Genomic DNA, 1068 nt, shown 5'->3' on the forward strand with positions numbered 1-1068 from the left:
GTACTGAGAAAACCATCGTGACTTACACTGTAAGTTGTGGTTTGTTTATATGTATGGGTTTAGAAAAACTTACATATTTCATAATTTTCTAAGTATTTGGTAAATATATGCCAAGTTTTAACTTCAAAATCAGCGCAACAAGTTTTTTTTTTCAAAAAAACATGATTCTTGCTGAGTTTTATAAACCTTTTGTTTGATAGCCTAAGTGAAGGTAGTTTTTTGTGAAATGTGTGCCATATTAATAATACATTTGTATTGATTACAGTGTTTTATACTCTTTAAAGTTTTTTTAATTCAAAATTGACCAAAAGCAATACTTACAAAGGAAATCTTACAAAGGAAAAACAAAATATAACAGTTATGTGAAAGCTAAATTCATGGGCAAACAATATCTGAATCCCATCTTTACAGTCTATTTTTAATTGTCAGAACCGCTAACAACAAATAATACATAACCTTAATTCTTAGTGCCTCCCATAGAGAGGCATGGTATGACTACAAACTTCGATAGGTTAGTAGGAAAAGCGTATCTTAGTTGTCAGTGCAGGCAAAATTTCAGATAGCTAATGATAAGAGGGAAGGTGAGGAGCAAATTCATGAGTATGAACTTCTGGAATGCTTCATCATCATACTCCAATATTCTTTATCACTGAAGAAATTATCTCCCACTATATGATAGCAAACCTTAGCAAATGCAAATGAAACATCTGTTTAGTATTTTAAAATGAAAAATGTCAAGTCAGGAGAAATCCAACAACATTTTAAAGGAGAGTCAAGATAAGGAGTGTTTTCAGGCTTGATTTAAGCCATTCCATCTTTTAAATAGAGACTTAAAATGTTTGTAGGGTAAATTTTGAAAAATGTATGAAATGTAGATATATTTATGTGGTGCTTTGTTCACTCAGGCAAAGTTATACTGAATATGTAATACTTCATGAGCTCTTCAATTACCTCCAAATTCAAACATCGCCTACAATTAAGAACAAAACTGGACAAAAGACCCTTTAAAAGGCAATTCACTACATAAAAACAGGAAGGGAACCATTAGAAGTTAATGGAAAAAAAAGT

Source organism: Dipodomys ordii, unplaced genomic scaffold (genome assembly GCF_000151885.1).
Source record: "Dipodomys ordii isolate 6190 unplaced genomic scaffold, Dord_2.0 Scaffold4, whole genome shotgun sequence".
NCBI classification, from domain to species: domain Eukaryota; kingdom Metazoa; phylum Chordata; class Mammalia; order Rodentia; family Heteromyidae; genus Dipodomys; species Dipodomys ordii.